This window comes from Paramormyrops kingsleyae, chromosome 11 (genome assembly GCF_048594095.1).
Source record: "Paramormyrops kingsleyae isolate MSU_618 chromosome 11, PKINGS_0.4, whole genome shotgun sequence".
Taxonomy (NCBI): domain Eukaryota; kingdom Metazoa; phylum Chordata; class Actinopteri; order Osteoglossiformes; family Mormyridae; genus Paramormyrops; species Paramormyrops kingsleyae.
The window spans coordinates 11,622,986-11,641,854 of record NC_132807.1 but is presented as its reverse complement, the minus strand read 5'-3'; the positions used below and the strand labels follow the sequence as shown (position 1 = coordinate 11,641,854).

Below are 18,869 nucleotides of genomic sequence, written 5' to 3'. Positions count from 1 at the left end.
GGCCGAGGTACAGCGACAGGCTAAAAATTCACTATGGCTGTAACAAACAGCACTTATGCTGGCTCAAATGATGCTATTGTGTGTGAGCGAGGTTGTGAAAGATACATTAACAATACAGAGCTGTTTGTGACTGTCTTGAAACTGCGACATACATTCAAAGTGGAAATTCAGACTGAGTGATAGAAGGTTATCCATGCCCCTGCAGTCCATAATACTGCTTTACAGCAGGAAATACAGTATGGTGCTTTGAAAGTGATACTGTAACAGATGGAGAGCTGCTGTGGGGTACAATGTATGGTATGGTGCGAGCTGGCCAGGTATGTTTACCTTTAAATCCTTCTTAGAACAAGAGCATGGACACAGGTAAAGAGGGGGGGGGGGGTCGATGTCCACTCATCTGCTTTACCTCCCATGCCACTGAACTATACTGCAGGCTTTAGATGTCATTGCAAATTGCAAATATAAATAGGAAGTTGTACAATATAATTTCCATGTGGACTGTTCACCAGTAGAAAGTCAAATATATTTTCACATTTGCTTCCGTTTTCCAAAGTCATTTTATATCTTTCATTCCTCCAACTATTTTCTGGATTAGAATAGATTTAATTATTCAATTATTCCTTTAAATTCAGCATTTGAATAATTATGCTAACTGAGCACATTGAAACGTAAACGTATTGAATTAAAATGAAACCCAAGACCCTGTAAATGCTTTGAGGAAAAATATTATACGCAGGGGACACTTCGCATAAAGATCAGTACAGCTGTTAACAGGATCCAGTTGCATGCAGACAGAAATTCATATCTAAAACAAACATGTGCACATAAAATAAAGACCCAAACTAAGGCATCAAGAACCTTAGGAACCCAACTGGAATTAGTCCACACATTGGAGTGCTTAAATTCTGGGGTGTGGGAGAGGAGGGTGGGAGATCACAAAAGGACCTCCAAAACTCCAAAGCCATTCTCCATCACAACACAATGCCTGCCAAGCAAATCAGTCCAGAAAAGGGAAGGGCAGGTAAAAAAAGGGACAGAGTTACCAAAAATACGCAGAAAGAAAGAAGCAGTAATCAGTATCTAAAAGAGAGACAAAAATCCTGGCAGGGGATGGATAAATAAATAAATAAATCCTACCCAATAGGTGACAGAATAAAGATACAGAGGATCTTTCCATACAGTGCCATTCAAAATTGGAAATATGACGGTGGATGTACCAATAGGCTATTTCTCACACATAAGAATAGCTTATAGTTTGGTCATGAGAAAAATATGTAGTAAAGTGTATTATTCAGGTACAGCTGTCACCAGCTTTATGATGTTTTGGCAGTTGGCCAAATGTACAAGTATTTAAAAGTTTTATTAAAGTATTTTTAAGTTCTGGGGTCTAAAAGTCTACATTTCTTTCACTTTCACTGAACACCTTTAACTGTAATCCTTAGCACAGAAACCCTCTTCCTTCACACAAGGTCAATCACAAAAAGATGTGAAAAGAAACTGAACTAGCACAAGTGATAAGCTCACCCCAGATGCTAGTGTTCACACTAACAGAAAGCAAAACAACAATACGGAGGGATTGGCACAAAAAGAAAGTGATGAAAACCAAGGAAATTAACCCAAAATCAGATTCCACTATGAGATAAAACGGAAACTACAAAACTTATTAGATTAGTGTGGAGAGGTGAGATAGCATCTGTTTGATGTGCAAGGAAGCTGCAGACTGGAGAGGTAGGTATTACCCCCCGGATGTGATGGGATTGAGAGAGAATTTACTTTTAATGTTTGTCTCAGCTCCTTCCTGTTTATTCAACAATCAAGAGCCAGAAAATAAGGATGGACATGAAAGCTCCGTGAAATGGCTTCCCATCAGTAAACTAGATAGTCCAGCAAACAGAGCTGCCTGGCAACCCCAAGGATGTTACAAGGAAACACCCAATCTCCACTTTAAAACCTCTCATGTCTGTTATTAGATCACAGCATAAAAGAAACACAAAAGCTTTAATTAAAAAGAGTAACAGCAGTAATGCCCAGATTGGTGGGATTACTGGTGCAATCTCTCTGACAAAACACTACAAGAAAAATGGACACAGAGAGCACGGAAAATGAGGGCAGACCATGTGTGAGGATGTCTGTGGTGGTCAGAAAGTGTTAGGAAATTTAATGGCGCTTTTCCACTGGCATACAGGAACTGACCCGTACCCGAGCCGTACCGCGAAGAGACAGTTACAGCGTGGTTCAAGCTCTCTTTGAATTTCCACTGCAAAAGGATCGGCTCAGTAAAGGCATCGGTGGGTTTGAAGAGCAACAGTGACATAAAACCGAAGAGACACTTATTTACTGTTCTCACGGTGTATGTCATCAGTTACTATGTGCTAATTTCCACTAGCATGTCTGTGAGAATCGCCATGTTTTCTTAGCATCAAACGCTAGCGGAATTAGCATTTGCTTGTGCAAGTTTGCATTATGAATCCACTAATCAAATTTTCAAGTACTGAGTTAACGGGAATGCATCAATACATCGTAATGTGTGACGCTACTAATAATGAATAACATACAGAATATGCCATTTTTCCTTCGCATAATCCATGCATATCGACGCAGATCACCGGTATCTCCATGCATTTCTACCAATCAACTGGTGATGCAACCAGCTCAATTTAGTCACACTTTCAGCCCTGCTACTAAGCAAGCCCATGGCTGTGTCCAAATTCAGGGCCTGCATCCTTTTAGCTAAGGCTGCGTTCGAAGACCGAATACGCCACAGAAGCATGACAAAGCTGTCCCATTTCAAAAGGCTCCTTCAAATACAGTCTAGAAATGTGTCCTTTTTCCGAGTCGCAAAAGATGCACCCGATGGATCCTTTGCAGCTCAACTTAACCCAAGATTAACTTTTCTTCAGAGGTAAGTGGATGTGTCCCAGCTAGATGATAGGAACAGCACTTTGTGACTCAAGGGTTAAGGCAGGAACAGCTAGTGACAGCCAGACCATCCCATTTGACAACGCTTTCTGTTCGACCTTCAAAATACAAAGGCTCCCCTTTGTCACATAATTTACAATAGTACAGTTTCAGTACAGCTCAGTTCTTGGTGCCAGTGAAAAAGCACTATAAATTGGCCAAGCCTAGGTGCTGTAGGTTTAACACATTTTAACTGGCACCTGACTGACAGCACGAATAACAGGTTAGGTGAAAGTACACATGTTAGAAACTTTTAAAATGAATTAAGTAGGTCATTTAGTTGTCATATATTAATGTTTAGAATGGAATTGTCTCAATGAATCTTTATGCTGCAAGAAACATAGGGGGAAGGGGCAGAATCAAGGAATACCTTTCTTTGTTGATTTTTGCATTGGCATCAGAGATATCCAAGCTTTTACTGAACACAGGCTTACTACAGCAGGGGACAAAGTGAAGAGAGACAATCAGTCACTCTCTGTGTTCTTCCACATGTCTAACTGCCCTTTGGACATTATGTAAACCTAAAGAGTATTAGATGGTTTACTATGTACAGGAGGCCATTAAATGGCCCCTGATGAATCACCTGCAATCTCAGTGTAACTGAGCTACAGTAGAAAAACGAGAACGAGGTGGCGTCCGTCTTAGAAACGGAGAGACATCTAGGCCACCCGAAAGAGGCAGTGAGATGCCACGCTTGCTAATGAGACCTCCTGGCACATGCTTGCTTCCTCCCGATTTATATTAAATGGTCAGACATGGTCCATTAATAACACACTGCATCTCGCATTAAAGGACTACAGATTCAAAGGTCAGCAGTTTGTTATAATCAAAATGTCCCAGAAAGATCAAGAGAAATAAATAAGAAAATGCTTATTCTACAGGCCCTGAGTACATCTGAATGAAGGTTCATGTGAATGCTCAGATTTTTCAAGTATGCAGTGTGAAATATGCACAGATGTGTTGACGAGGCTGTGTGCTGCAATGCTGACGGTGCCAGTGTGTGAATGATGCCTGTGATACAGTAGGTAGCACTGCACGGTGAGCCGTACCTCTGGCCATGCTGAGCCATGTCGATGGCCCGCCGCACTGGTACCGGGGAGCCCCCGTCTGTCACACTCAGCACCTCCATCGACTTCCGCTCTGGCCTCCTCTTGCCATGCCTGTTCAGCATGGGTGAGTCCACACGCTTCTTGGGAGGGTCTGAAAGTGTTTATGGAAGGGCAACATATCAAACAGGGAAAAAAATAAAATTAGAGAGGGGAGCTGTGGTGCGGTGGCTTTCACAGATAGACGCCCACTCGTGGAAATACGGCATTTTTTAACATTACAAGCGAAGTTTAAATCACTGACTAATGGAGCATGTGAATGTGATGCATTCAGTGAAATATTGAGTCCAAAATGAAACTGGAGCAATGATTTCAGGAAGTATTTACACAATTCTGAAATATACGTTATTGCTTAGAATTTTAAATTACAGCCAAATAAATGAATAAATAAATAAATCATATAGCTCAGATGTCAAGATAAAAAAACAATCCCAATCTTTATTGTAAAGTTACTAAAGGAGTTTGTCTTCATCTACAGGTTAGAGGTATTAAGAGTAAATGGGAAATGGGAAAACTATCTGCTGTACCTATATCACTGCGAGGTGGAAGGTTTTGGTCCTCATGGCTGGGATATCTTTCCTTGCGATCCAAGAGAAGGAAGTAAATCATCTTCTCCTGGTTGTCACTGGTGGGAGGATGATAAACATGCAGTACACTGGCAGATTCAAGTAGGAAAGGTTTTACAACTGCATAATTCACCTCAGGCAACCACAAGGTTGTTCCTGACCACACTTTTGTTTATGCCTAAATAGTCGTAGTTGCACCAGCTTAATATATGTGTGCGATAATGCAGGAAAGCTAATCACCACGGATAAACGAATCATAAACAAATGGCAGCGCAAGGAAGACATTTCCCATGCCTTTGCTGTAAGTATAAAAAAAACAAAACACTTTGGAGACCGGTAATGCAGCCATACTGAAAAAATAACCGGGGGCATGAATAGCTGTTTGGGCTAAATGGACACCTGGACAACTGTTTGGCTAAGTGGACGTGGGGATGAAAAGGCATGTCTGGCACAGGCAGATGGAAGCGAATCTCTGTGCTGGTGCTTAATGCTGTGTGAGAGTGGAGAGAAATAATAGAAACACAAAAATCACAGGCCATTCATCACAGGCAACAACAGGCATTTGCAGATAAAGTACACTGATAGTTACTATGCCACTAGACGGTGAGGTGATCAATCTGCCGACCCTGAAAGGCCTGCTCCCCTGTCCTTCCCAGTGTTACACACCAGGCATACAAACAGGAAAATGACCACTAAAAGTACCTCTAAGCATGATTGATGGCATCATTAACATCCAGGTTTTAAAAAAGGAAACATATCTGCAGAATCCTGAGGAGGTTATTTGAAAGATATGGCACTTTCCAGGCGTTTCGACACAAATATAATGGCTTCTGTGTCATGGAAATTATGTTTAAAGAAAATTCAATGTTCGAAGTTTTTAGAGTATCAGCTACAGCAGACAGGTGCTAAAGCTGGCCCTTAGGGCCATATCCGGCCTGTGGAGTCGCTTTTATTACCCTGGCAATCACTGAAACAAAGAAAATATTGATAAAGTTTTATGTTGAAGTGTCATGAATAATTGCAAATAATACTGCTACTTTCATGGCGATACACAAAAAACAAGCCTCTCAAAAAAAAAAAAAAAAACAGGTCATAAAATAGGACATGAAAATAATCATTAAAAATGGGCCTTGTTGACATGGCGAAGTTTGGATTTGGCCTCCACAGAGAATTCCTGCCTAGGCCTGAGCCTGAGTGACTGGTCCTGTGACCCCGCCCACCCTGAGATAGGCCACGCCCTTCACACTCACTCCTCTGCCAGCAGGTCCTTCAGCAGTTTGTTCTTGTCGCGGAAGCAGCCCAGCGAGTGCATGCTGTCCAACACATCGGGGTCAATGTCCTCAGCAGAGGGCAGCATGCGGATCGTCACCTTCCTCGGGACAGGCTGCTCTGGCTCAGGCTCATTCTTGCCCCCTCTGTGCAGAAAAGAGTAGTACAGTAGTGGCCAAAATTGTGGAAACACCTAGCATTTTTGGCATTACACTTTAAAAATTACTACACAAATATTGGCAGTAATGTTTATAAACAATCAAAGAATGTACACTGGAAGATTAAATAAGTGATTGAAGTAACTAGAATAAAGTTCTGCAATCTCTAAAAACTGGAAGTGTTTCCACAATTTTGGCCACTAGTGTACATATATTAAATCAGTTTTTCCGAACTCAGTCCTCAGGGAACCCCGGACAGTCCACGTTTTTGCTTCCTCCTAGCTCCCAGTGCACCTGTACAAGGTATTCGGTGTTCCTGATTGGCTGGGAGCTGGGAGGAAGCAAAAACGTGGACTGTCCGGGGTTCCCTGAGGACTGGGTTGGGAAACTGTTGCTGGCCTAGGGGAACCTATAATGCTTGTGGGAGGGGAGTCTGCTCCCCTAGCCTAGGAACAGTGTAGGTTCCCCTAACCTAAGAACAGTGTAGGTTCCCCTAACCTAAGAACAGTGTAGGTTCCCCTAACCTAAGAACAGCGTAGGCTCTCGTAGCCCAACAATACTGTTTTTAGGGTAGGGGAGCCTACATTGTTGTTGGCGTAGGGCAGCCTACACTGTTGCCTACTCACGTTGCCCACACCTTCACCCCCAGAATACTCCCACTAAACTACATCCGCCAGAGTTGGTGAAGGAGAAATACTCACATGTACCATGTGTGCTTCTGGATTTGTTCCAACTGTGTGCATGGGAAGCATGTAAGCAGGATGAGATATATGGTTATCATATCTGGATGTGAGCAAGCGTCACACCAAAGAATCCTGAAGTTAAACGAAGACAAATGATTATGGATTCTATTGGGCATCTCAGAATTCTCCATAATTACAAAAGCAATTATCTTAAATACTAGGAAAGCACAGCTGATCATCTACGCAGCACCTTATAATTATCCATCCATCCATCCATTAATCCACTTATAAAGTCAAGTTCACAAGGTCCATATAATCAGTCAACATTAATAAAAACATTTTACAGTAAGAACCATTAAATAATAACATGGAAAAGCAACTGATCAAAGGATTTCAAAATCTTATTACCCACCAGGAACATACATGAATTTGATGGCTTTTTACCCCTGTAAAGGAATTGCTCTCCTGCCCTCTAACAAACGTTATTTTTCCAAATTGAGATTCAGTTTCAATGCTATCGGCATTTTACAGCTATAATCCGGTTTCTGGTAGCCAGGAATGTGAAACAGGCGAGTCACAACTGAAAGCAAATAATTCCTGTAGTCCATCCAGAGGAATAACTTAATCAACAGCAAATCGATGTAAATCAAATTCCCACAAATCACCTGGTGCAACAAGATTCGACAGGAATGAAGAATATTTGTGACAGGGCTGCACTCACAGTTTCAATCCAGCCTTAGGCTGCTACTCAAACACCCTGAGTATAGGAATCGTTGCCCCTCCCTGAGGTTAAGGAAAACCACTCACATCTGTTACTGTCAGCGTCAGGAAATAATATTACAAGAGGTGCCATGTTGGCGGAGAGGAAGTACCTATTAACTCAACTACTGCAGAGGCTTATTGGAACTGCTCTGACAGGCTCAGTAATTTTGAATGATCACTTCACATGTTACCTGCAGAGAAATTGGCTTGCAGCACATCGATCTCTTTGTTGGTATGCCTGTGAGCACACGTGTATATAGGAGAGAGAGGCCCTTCAGAAGGGTACGTAAAGTGAACTATTCCACAAGTAAAATGAATAAATGAATAGAAGGAGGATAAAATCATAAGCAGCAGAAGATAAATGTGTCAGCTGAGCAATCAAGTAATAATAATTATGTGTAATTATATATAACCCTGAATCAACAATTTCTTCTATTAAACTAGGAGTAACCGATTACTGTTATTGAATCATCTCTGATTATTACAGCTCAATTACCTTAATAATCCAAACATAAAGGAAAAATGTATTTTTAATTACTCTGCAGTATCAAATTATCATAAACGCATTCATTATTAACAATCATGTCAAATGGAATAATACCTTACATAACCAATTTGGGTTATTTCTACAAAAAGACAATAACTGGCATCATAAAACCAGATGCCAAATGCAATAAACTCTCTACAGTGTTTATCTGTTTAATGCACTATAGCATTCTGTATAAGACCATCCAGAGGTCAAGTCTGGAACAGGACACTTAGTGTTTTGCGGCAATATTGGCAGTAAATTGTCCTGCTTATATCTCTACAGTAGACCTCATGCTTAGTGTGGCGTTCCACAGGGGAGATCAGTATGGCTGAAGTATTGCAAAGACAAAGAAAGTGGGGTCATAAGTAAAGCTATTGTTTCCCGAGAGGCCGTGAAAACACCAGACTCAGCTGGATCCAAACATGAAGACAGAACTTCATATCACAAGCCTGTTATTTCCAGCTTATGACTGCAGCTTCTTCTTCAAAAGAATTTCACAGGTTTTCCCAGAAAAAAAAACACAAATAGTTTTCTGCAGCATGGTATATAATCAAAAATCAAGGAAAAATACTCAGTGCTTATACCCCCCTGCTGGAAGTATTTATACTCTATAAATGCAGGATAACACAATTCCAGAAGCCAGAATATTCTCTGATGTCAATTCCACAGCATGTCTTGCACCGGAATAAAGACAGAGATCTCATATGAAGCGAGAGGCAGGATCCACAGAGGTGGAGCCTTTATACCTTCAGTGCTGGAGACAAACCAATTACGTGAGTTCCTATGAACTGACCGTTAGCCGCTTGGTGGCGTCCACCTCGATCATGCCCCGCAGAAGGTTCTGACAGTCTGGTGGGATGAAGTGTGGCATGTGGAACACGCCCAGCTTCACCTTTTCTAGTAAGTTCCTCAAGTTATCATCATCGAACGGGAGGGCACCCTGTGAGACAGGAAGTTATCGTCATCGAACGGGAGGGCACCCTGTGAGACAGGAAGTTATCATCATCGAACGGGAGGGCACCCTATGAGACAGGAAGTTATCATCATCGAACGGGAGGGCACCCTGTGAGACAGGAAGTTATCATCATCGAACGGGAGGGCACCCTGTGAGACAGGAAGTTATCACTGGCCATTAAAACATGACAAGGCAGACGATGTGCAACCTGTTTCTAGTACAACTTAACGAGACAGGGGTGTGGCAAAAGAACAGTGCGTTGTATGAAAATGAACTTTATCTGATAACTGAGCTATAAGCCCCGATCTTTCATTACCACTTATCCAGAGCAGGACCCAGAAAAGCCTTGAGCATTTTTGGGATCTCCAACCCTGGAGATGTCAGGGCCCAAAGTTATCGTGATGAGGTATAAATAAGTAAAATTGGGTTCCCAGCATAGAGAATGACCTCTCTTGGTAATTAGGAGTGCTTCCCCTATTCCCTATAATTAGCAGCACTTTCACTTGTTTGTCAGAATCCCAGACACAGCAAATGTCTGCCTTTGATGAATGGCTGCCGCAGCACAAAGGAATGAGCAGGACTGTAGCAGATGTTACCGTCAGCCTAACCAAAGCCTAACACCCACTAAAGGGACAGTGCCAGCTAAAGTGAAACAGAATATGGAAGGAAAAAAAAAAACATTTTAAATACCAAGGCTGAACACACTAGAGCAGCTACTACCTGTAAAATTCCACCAACAACAGCAAACACGAAGAACCAGGTTTTATCAGAGCATCACACACAGAAAAATAACTGTGGGTCATTGATGCCTTTAAACGTGTGTTCTTGAACATTTGTCAATCCACAAACTAAATAATTAACAATCAATTTGAAAACAAAGACACTAAAGACAATTATCTTTTTCAATGACTTGTAATTTTAGGGTCCAACCTAACAAACCCCATGCAAATTATGAAATTAAAAGAAAATAATACTTAATTAATCCTCGTTCAATTTGCTGTTAATGATGAGCGATTCTTTGTGGTGACCATGGCGACTTATTACATAAAACACAGAAGAACACACATATAATGGCGATCTAGCTGTATTTATTGAGTGTGTATGGCTCTCTCCAGCACTGCATGGTGCTCCTGAATGAGTGGCATAGTGGTTCAGTGGCTAGCAGTGCAGTCTAACACCTTCAGGTTCACTGGTCTGGTTGCTGCCACCAGCTCTGTGCGTGTGGGGAGTTTGCCCGTTCACCCAGTGTTTACACAGCTTTCCTAAGCGTGTGAATTTGTTGAGGCTGTCCCCTCCCCCGTGCTTCCTGGGACAGGTTCCAGGTAAACCAGGACCTGTGATGGCTACTATGGAAGACAGATGGATAGAAGTTGCTGAAAGGCAGCCTGAGAGGGCTGATAGTCATCGGCAGATTCCCCGATGCCGTATGGGCTGCTTCTGCTGCTGCTCCTTTTGATCAACATGGAGTGGCGACAAGCGTCAGATGTTTATTTGGCAGAAAGAGATGAAGCTGGTGTCAAATTGCACAATATGGTAGCAGAAGACAGCATCTACACAACACGTGGTCTTTAATTTTCATTTTTAATTATCTATACCAATGAATTTGGTTTATACCTGCATATTTTGTTGAAAATACAAATATATCCATCCATCCATCCATCCACCAACTTATTCTGGACAAAGTGGTGAGAAGGGCTGGAGCCAATCCCAGCCATGGGCACAAGCTTGGGGTACACCCTGGATGGGATGCCAGTCCCTCACAGGGCACATACACAAATATAAGCATTTTAAATTATTTCCATTCATCCCCAAGAAAACAATTTCAAAGAAGAAAAACATAACCTACTTGCAGATGTCTAACATCTGAAATCACTTTTACTGGTTTGTTGTTGTTTTCCTTCCAGCAATCCTGACCATAGATAGATGGATGTATGTTGTCCCCCACAGGAGTTATATCAGTTAAAGTCAGAAGAGTGTGAACAAACAGCCATGTTAGACCTCTTCATGTCTAAAAGGAGTAAATTCCAGACTAAGTGGTCTGTGTTATTTCATCACGACAGTGATGTCATCACTGCCAACACTCTTTGATATTTCTCATCCACTGCTGTGTCTCTATGGCCCAACAGCATGGATTCTGTGCTCACATTCCTCTTTAATCGAATTATTAGGTATTCTGGAAGCATCATAAACGGGCATCACCAGGCGAACAGGCTCATTCCGACGGAGAGGATATTGCTGGTGGTAATATTCATAACCCCATGAAACATAAGCATCCTAAAATTATGCTCTTGGAAAGATATGAGGAACATTTCATTTCCATAAAGCAATTTCTAGGAAAATGCATATTTTAGAGCAACCTCTAGGCTCTGAAAGTTCAAAGTAGAACAAGACATAATTTAATAGAGTCATGTAAATCCCATGTTGGGCAAATACATAACATTAATTAATTTATCTAGTTTATGTCTTGTGGTGTGTATGGTCTTGTATGTCATTTCTATTGCAAAGAGAGGTTGTAGCAGTGAATAACTCTTCCATGAATGATACAAATCAATATACATGTTTTTAAGCCAAACCAGACAAAAGAATTGCTTCTGCAATGTTTTAATAAAATTACTGGATAGATTGCCGTCAAGATGTTGCTTTTCTATCAGTTCCATCAATTCAATACCAAGTGATAATACTCCAAGCTCTTAAATACACAGTACAATTTATTGGACAGAGTGATAATACTCCAAGCTCCATTTATTTCAAATTTATTCCAAAATTCCGTACCTCTGCAGTTCCTAGATTTGTCTACTTTGATATTTTGTGAGTGCCTTTGTTTTGTTTTGCGCTAATTCAGGTATGTGTTACTGACTGGATGGCACAAGTGAGAACTTTTGTATACTGATGTACAAAAGGGAAACAGAGAATCCTGAATCTTGAGCCGGGATTCCCACGGTGCTCGGGGAGGCCAGGGCTAGGCCGGGGTGCGGCCGACTGGAAGAAGGCACTCACCACTAAGAGGGCGAAGAGAATGACCCCGCAGCTCCACACGTCGGCTTTCCGGCCATCATATTTTTCTCCCTGCCGCGGGTCCACAGGCAGACAGAAACGGGGGTGTGCGGGGGTGGGGGGGGGGCAGACACCAGACAGAGATTAGAGGCAGGAGCATTGTAAAGGTGGCGATATCCCAAAGGGAGTCTCTCGAGCGTGGCTGAAAGTGAGCTCACCCTGATGACCTCCGGGCAGGCGTAGTGAGGCGACCTGTCAGGACAGGAACACAAGGTGTGTCACTCCTCTGTTTCATGCCAGGTGAACCCAGAGGTCCCAGCAAAATGAGGTCTGTGGAATTTAAGCCTTTGGGTAGCCTGTGCGCACATCTAGATTCGCTTAAGAAAACAGAGCTCATTAATCAGTGCAGGGAGCCTTGTATCTCATCACTGCAAAGCAGCAATGAACGGGTGGCCAAGGCCTAACAGTCACTGCAAAATGCCCAAGATCGGCCTTTGTGACTCCATAGTAACCAGCAGTCAGTTAGGGCAACAAATCAATTTATTTGGCAAATCCCTGTAGCACACAATTCTAAAAATAAAAATGAAAAATATAATCTGAACCAAGTTGACGTGCTGGCTTTTGTATGTATGATAGGACATCATCCATCCATTTGCCAACCTGCTTATCCTTCTGGGTCGCAGGGGGTCTGGAGCCTATCCCAGAAGCTATGGGCATGAGGCAGGGAATAACCCAGGATGGGGGGGGCAGCCCATCACAGGGCACACTCACACCTATGGGCAATTTAGTAACTCCAATTAGCCTCAGTATGTCTTTGGACCATGGGGGGAAACCAGAGGACCTGGTCCCAGACGTGTGAGACAACAGTGCAAACCACCACACCACACCACACCACACCACCATCCCACCCCAATAAGATGTCATAGGATAGAAAAATTAACTGGAATATCAGTCACTGCAAAGCACTGAAAAGAGAGAATCCAATAGGTCAATAGCGAAATCACTCTGGAGACGATGGGATTTGAACCAGGAACCACCCAAACACAGGTACAGTGTCCTAACCCCACACTGGATATTTCTGCATTTTAATTTTTCTCAATAGTCATTCAGCTCAGAAATATGCTTGGAATTATCCATTTTCTGACTACTCTTTGTCTGTCGCTGGGCTCTCTTCTCTTGACACTAATGAAACACCATAGGAAAGTTTATAAGCAATGACAAAGTGCTACGTAAAATATGAATTACAGGTCATTTGAGTTCTGCAGATGAAGAGCAAGCCCCTGTGCATATGGGGTGGGAGCCCTCACTGACCCATAATGCAGTTGGCAGAGAAGCTTATTCCCAGTCATGTACTCTGGCTGCCTGTCTTCCTGTCATCCCATCTATCACCCAGTGGATATTCAAGCCTTGAAGTCAGAATGAAAGAAGTGACACGGCAAGACAGAGACCCCTGCACAAACTGCCTCGGCAGCCCTTATTCTGCGTGACATGTGGAGGGCTTTTGGAAATAAGTCATCGGCACATAAAATATTAAAGAAAAATAAGCTTTGGTGATAAATCACACTGCATACCAATATCTATTTCAACACTCACAGCTTTTTAGACTAAGTTAACTTCCCAGCAAGTTCATCAAAAAGAAACAGAATTATTTAAAAAGGAAAACTTTCCCATACTTTGCTTGCTAGAATAAACAACGACCCCAAAGAAGGCTCACTTCAACAGAGAAGGATGCATGTTCTTATTTTGGGTAACTTACACACATACAGACGTGAAATCACTTTCCCAACCATGTGCTGATGTTCAGTTTTTCACTTGTCTAATAATACATGAAACTTTCAAAAGCTTGTATACCTTCAGGGTTTGGGCCATCAGTTCTTGCGGGGCAATTTAGCACAGCTCATCTGCTTCCTCATTTTAGCAGAAATCTCCATGTTGTGAGCAGGGAGCAGTAAATTGATTGTAATGAGGAGCAGGGCATGATGGGACCTCTGTTACACGTTGAAAGCACTTCAGACATTATGCCGTGGTGTCTAACACAGGGTCCATAATGGAATAAAAGTACATTCATTTAATGGATAATAGTCATGGCCAAGGTGAACAGCATATAACAGATGCCATTTTGTGGGAAGAAGAAAAAAAAAAATAGGTTCCTTATGCTTGGTCATCAGACATGGAGAGGAGCATTACAGCATATTATCAGGAGCTGAAGGGCACCTTGACAGTAACTTACTTTTAAGCCTTACAGTGGTAGGAAAAGGGCTGTCCCTAAACCACGGCTGCTGCGGGGACGGGACTGAGGAATCAGAGGACACATCTATATGCTCAAGATTTCAGAATTTGGGTCAGACCATCTGTTTTGCAGAAGCTGTAGCCTGGATTTGATGAAACACCAAACTAGATAAATGAACAGAACTGTACACTAATAGATGTATTGCTATATATTACTAAGTCGCACTATCCTTACAACTCTTAAATCCAGCAGGAGCTCATTATCCGTAGAAAAAAGGGAATACATTTGTGTCAGAACAGTGGAAGGCAGGCAGGGTTAAGATGAATGTGTTTAATTAAAAACTGTCACATCTGCACTTAGAGACAGGCCGGCCGCAAGCATGGGGGTAATCAATAATCACACCAAGCCCTCTACTTTGGAAATGCACAAAAAACGCTGCATCCTCATGGCACCCAGGACCACAGTAGCTTCAGACATGTGGAAATGTAAGTTCTGGATGTGCAGGCAGTCTCTACCCTCTGTCCACACAATGCACAAGAACATAAGAAAATTATGGTTTTGGCAGTCGCACTATCATGTGCTCAGCTCAGCAACAATAAGGCTGGACAAAAGAAGCAGGAGTCTTTCTCCAACAAAAATCAAATTATCTGCTAAAAATGTTTTTTGTTCTGATGCTACATAAAAGTTAGGAAGTAAATGATGAAACCCATCTGTCATATGCTTCATAAATAGTTCAATATGTTTTAATTAAAATATTACATATTTAATAGTGATTTTCTTCAACAGTCTCTGATAGTTGCCAGTGTTTGATATTAAATGACCCATCCTATCATTTTAATAGATCAAAAACAAAAAGGGACAGGGTAATCCTAATCAGACTCTTTATAAACATCATGTATAAAATCCTTTAGCCTTTTTAAGTCCCACAGCAAAGCTATGTTATGTCAGTGAACAGTGTTAAGAACACATAACTACCAATTTTCTAACTAAACAGTGACTCAAAACTATAGGTGACAAAAACAGATATTATAGTGTCTACAGAGCATCCCAGAAATGTTTTTAACTAGGGAATCCCAACCCAGAGTCCAAGAACTGGTACCAGTCTGTGGCCGGTTTTCCACCGAGCCATGGAACAGTCAGGGTTTGCTGAGGGGCTGATTAATTTCCAAAAATAAACTGTATATTGATAGTGTTTTACAACCACTCAAATTTATGTGTTCAGTAAAAAAATTGAAATGTTTAAACTTATGAAATCGCCAAACAATTAACCTGCTGGTACAACACCCTTCCCCAGGGCTGAACGATTTTGGGAAAATATCTAAATTGTGAGGTTTCTGACAGATATTTCAATTTTACTTTTGACATAATTTTTCAAAAGTCAAGCTTCAGTTCAATATTCAGTGTGCAATAGATTTAAAACATATGTAGCATAACTACATAAGATACCATCAAAATAATTAATTACAGGGGGCAAGGCACACCATGTTATCTTCATGTGTGTGTTTTTCACCGTCAGTGACTGTAAACAAGACAGCTGGGCTATTGACAGTGAATAACTTACTTCCTAACTGTAGTCAGAGGTTGTTTGAAATTAGAAAGAGCAAATATGAATCTACATTTGTGCACATTTCTACACGTGAAAAGGGTTTAGAATATTTGTTGCCCGTCTGTTTGTCCCTCACATTCAATTTGTGACTATCCATAAATCCATAAATATGGATGGTGGAGCTGTGATATATATCATTATCGGGATATGAGATGACTTATATTGGGATATGAGATTTTGATCACATCACACAGCCCTAACTGCCTCCATTGCTGCCCAGTCTCCAGCGTAATGGTGAAGAGCGTAGATGATGTAATTTACAGATTTACTGTGGCACCACACTATCACCTGTGGAATCACCTATTGCCCCTGGCTACGCAATAATAATGAGGTTCCTCTCTGCTACTTGCGCTGCCCCCAAGTGACAACCGCCTAAGCAAGTAAGAGCCATCTAAGCAGGTCGGACAATTGACAAAGAGAACAGGAAACATGAGCGCCACACTGTGTTTGCTTTGGTCACTGCAGCTCCCTGTTTGTCACAGCTAATTTAAGTGATTGCAAAACCTGAGAAAAGACACAGAAAATACAAGCCGTGAGTCCACTGTTGAAACCACTATTGTGCACGTCTGGTTTACTGTGAAAACAAAATCAGTAAAAGAATGCATCTGTCAAATTTACTAAAATAGAATATCATTTAGGCACAAAACACACTCATCTGTTCTGGAACCGAATCTACATCCTGAGGATAAGTTTGGGATTTTCATGAGGACACAGGCCACACAAACTCTTTGATTCAGTCCTTTAAATGACACTTTGATTAATTCTCTTCCACTTAAATAAGGCATCCTCTTAACATTTAATTAAACCCAGTGATATTTCCATCTGACTGTCCTTTCAGATCTTGCATTATTCTGACATGCCCTGTTCAATTAATAAACCCAAAGCTTTATAGTGCATTCCACATTTTTAATATTTTTAATTGAAAAGATTTTTTATGCAGATGTATATTATATATTTTAAGCGTTTTCCATGACTGTTTGGAGGTTTTGCCACTGTGGGTAACAGTGGATAGAAGGTGTGCAAAGCAAGGACACAGGGTTAGCTGGGGCTTCTAATCTATGAACTCATGCCCAAATCAAGAAGACACGCCCACAATATGTTAATTAGCCAATCATCTGCTCCATCCCTTCACTGGCTCAGGGGCCATAGAAGGAAATGGTAGCTCAGCTCTAAAGCTGTATGACGACAATTGAATGATACTTCTTTCATTAAGCTATTGTGTCCATTCATGGTGTGCATGATCCCACCATTGTTACTACTGTCATCCTCATGCGAAGGGATCACTCACCCACAGCTGGTTTCCAACAGACTGTCCCCGACCTGCAAGGAGGCCATGCCGAAGTCTGCTATACGGATGTTGTTCTTCTCGTCCAGAAGCAGGTTCTCTGGCTTCAGGTCCCTGTGGCTGTGAGGGAACAGTGTGAGAAGAGTGAGGAGAGTTTGGTGGGACTTCAGGACACATGCGAGGTTTAAGGTATGCAGACACTGCAGAACATGACCTGCATAACCAACCCCATTCAATCAGAACCACAATGCCCATTATGGGTCCTCTATGGCTCAGCAGAATACCTAATCAAACTGGGACGTCCACCTTACAAAAGCAACAGATGTGTTCAAGGCAGCCATAACTACAGCCTTTTTCTCCTGTTTCTCATAACGTCAAAGGCATATCTAGGGATAAGATCCCTGCTGTTTTTACATTAACAAAAAAGAACAAGATCTGACAAGGTATTTAGAAAATAATTTATCCCACTCCCATTTTCTATTAAATGGTGACTTCAGTATATAGAAGATGAATCCCCAAAAAGGGTTTGCAGAGATTAAATACAATTTGGGTTCATCTTCTATTATAAATTGAATGTTAACACAAATTGAGGTTCTCTTAATTCTAATTTATCCTTACACTACAAGCTAAACACGTCCTGTACCTGATTGGGAGAGCTCCATGCTCTTACATGCTCCTGATTGCATATCCTGGTATTATCACGCTGTGGTTAAGACTCATATTGTGATAACAGCTCAATATTCCTGCTCTGATTTTGTACAGCATAAAATACGAGAAAGCTTTTAAGCTTCCTTTAAAAGGAGAGCACTGGCACTTTGACTGATCCGCCACATCTGCTCCTGTCTGTCCTGGATGCTGTCAAACTCACTGAAATCACAGACGGCAAATGACTGGCAGCGAGGTTCAATTAAAGTGGCTGGCTGCGCATGCTGATTATGGCATTCATTCAGCCCCCTGGATTAATAAAGGTGACAGTCCATCCTTATTGCTCTCTGCCTATTGTCCTTAAAAAACATCTGGTATCTCCTCAGTGCTTGGGAAGCTCAGAGCAGCCACAACAAACTGTGCCGTGATGCTCCCACTGTGTTCATGTTGTACTCAACGGGAGGGTGAGGCACTCCAAAAGCAGAGTACAAGTTACTCATAATTAGCAAATGCATCTAATTACAGAATCAGCCAACCACAACTGATTAGATAAGCTTTCTTTTGTTTTTCTCATGTCACTTGTGTCAGTTCTTCAGTTTATATCAACACATTAATACTATCTGAAATCTTCTGCCTGCCAAGACATTCATGAGTTATACAACAAATGTTTGCTATAGAAAAGGCTGACAAAAGCTGCTAAATTAGTGTATATTATAAAGATCTGTCTTTTGCTTTAACAAGTTCCAGTGCTTAATTTATGATGTTCATTTTTTAAACAAAAACATTTTTTTTTGCCAGGAAATCTCAGTGACACCACAGTGAACAGGCATAGGTCTGAGGAGGCGTCCCACTCAGCTGAATCTCTGTTTAATGGTGTTTGATAGGAGGGACTTCATGGAACTGTATACTTACATCTGCTGCATTTGGTCAGAAGGGGATCTCACCCAAACTTCAAGTCAAGTTTCTTTAAGCTCTTGAGGAGCTCAACTTCACATTTTAGTGAATATATGTGTAACCTTTTCAAACACTGAACCAAACCAACGATGCTTGGGAACCTGAGTCGAACTTTAGTTGCACTTTTAGAAGGTCTCACAGCTGGAGGCTCTTAGGAAAGGTGTCATTG

General features: G+C 41.6%; 1 pseudogene; it reads right to left on the bottom strand.

Annotated features, from left to right (window-relative positions):
• The window catches only part of LOC111841547 (serine/threonine-protein kinase BRSK2-like), a 155,309-nt pseudogene that overhangs the window by 13,440 nt on the left and 123,000 nt on the right, over positions 1–18,869 (bottom strand).